Consider the following 1,762-nt stretch of genomic DNA (forward strand, 5'->3'; position numbering starts at 1 on the left):
GGTGGGCAAACTGCCCCATCTGCAGGCACTGCCCCTGAAGCTCCCATTTGCTTTGGTTCCCAGCCAATGGGAGTTGCAGGGGCAGTGCTTGGGGCACAGGCAGCGTGTGGAGCCTCCTGGATTTCTTTATGAATAGAAGCCAGATAGGGGATGTGCTGCTGCTTCTGCGAGTCACACGGAGACATGGTACTCGCGTTTTTGTCGCTTTTATCTGGAATCTCTGCAATTAGGCCACAACTTTCCTGAAAAGTGCTGCCCAGAACTGGACACAAGACTCCAGTTGAGGCCTAATCAGCACAGAGTAGAGCAGAAGAATCACTTCTTGTCTCTTGCTTACAACACTCCTTCTCTTACCTCGATATTACAAGTGACAAACAGAGGCAAAGGAAGACTAAACCCAGATTTTTTTAAAGGTATTTCGGCCACATAAATCCCATTGATTTCAATGGGAATTAGGAACTGAAATCCCTTTAAAAAATCAGGCCCTAAGTGATTTGCTCAAAGTCACAAAGAAAGTCTGCAGTGGAGGCGGAATTGAAACTCAGACCCCTCAAGTCTTAGGCGAGTACGATAACCTCTGGACCATCCTTTCTCCTGCGTCTGTCTAATGACGTGTCTCTGTCTATTTAACCCCAGACATAACCATGTCTCTGTCTATCTATCCCCATAGCAAAACATCTCTCTTTCTAGTGTCTACATCTCTGACCCCAAACAGAACCATCTGTCTGAATATCTATCTATAAAAACACATCTCCATGTGCCCTTCCTTTATTTAATTTTACAGGGATTTTAGGTGGGGGCTGTGATAATAGCAGTGGCAAATGGAAATAATTACAGTCTGAAGATCTCCTCTTTATATCATCTGCTAAGTTAACCAACGTAGTTCAAAAGGTAGTGGAACAAGCAGGAGGCGGTGTCTATATTGCAGAAATCACATATCAGTGCATAAAGGAGAAGCTGTAACAATTACTGGACACTGTTTTTCAAGGGACATGGCGCCTTCCTTCATTATTGGGCTCAAGTTCCATTTCCATATTGTTTTCTCCTGTAAATCACATGATGATAGAAATTTCTGCACAATGACTTAATGAGCGAGAACTAGCTCATATCTGCACTCCAGTACTGATCAGAAAAACCAGTCCCCATGTTTACATACAGCAAAGAATAATTTTCTGGTGTATTGTCCTCCTCAGGGTGTCCTTCACCTCCTTGTTCCTCAGGCTGTAGATCAGGGGGTTCAGCATGGGGATCACAAGGGTATCAGACACAGCTACCATTTTCTCCCAATCCACTGAGCTGCCAGATGAGGGTTGTAAATATGTAAAGATCAGGATCCCATTTAAGAAGGAAACGACAGTCAGGTGGGAGGCGAAAGTGGAGAAGGCTTTGTTCCCAGGGCCAGTGCAATCATTTAGGCGACCTAGGCAGTCACCTAGGGTGCTAGGATATGGGGGGCACCATTTTCTTCAGCAGCAACTGCGGCAGCTGGATCTTTGGCCACCCCGGTCACCGCTGGCATTTAGGCGGAGGGAGCTGGGGCAAGGGAGCGCGGGGAGAGCCGCCTGGTGCAGCAAGTAAGGGGGGGCAGGTTGCATACAGGGGAATTCCCCTCCCCAGCTCTCCCCTTCTCCGCCTCCTCCCCAAGCACACCATGGCTGCTTCACTTCTCCCGCCTCCCAGGCTTGCAGCAACTAAGCTGATTGGCGCCGCAAGCCTGGGAGGCGGGAGAAGTGAAGCAGCCACGGCATGCTCAGGGAAGAGG

Source organism: Chelonoidis abingdonii, chromosome 4 (genome assembly GCF_003597395.2).
Source record: "Chelonoidis abingdonii isolate Lonesome George chromosome 4, CheloAbing_2.0, whole genome shotgun sequence".
Taxonomy (NCBI): domain Eukaryota; kingdom Metazoa; phylum Chordata; order Testudines; family Testudinidae; genus Chelonoidis; species Chelonoidis abingdonii.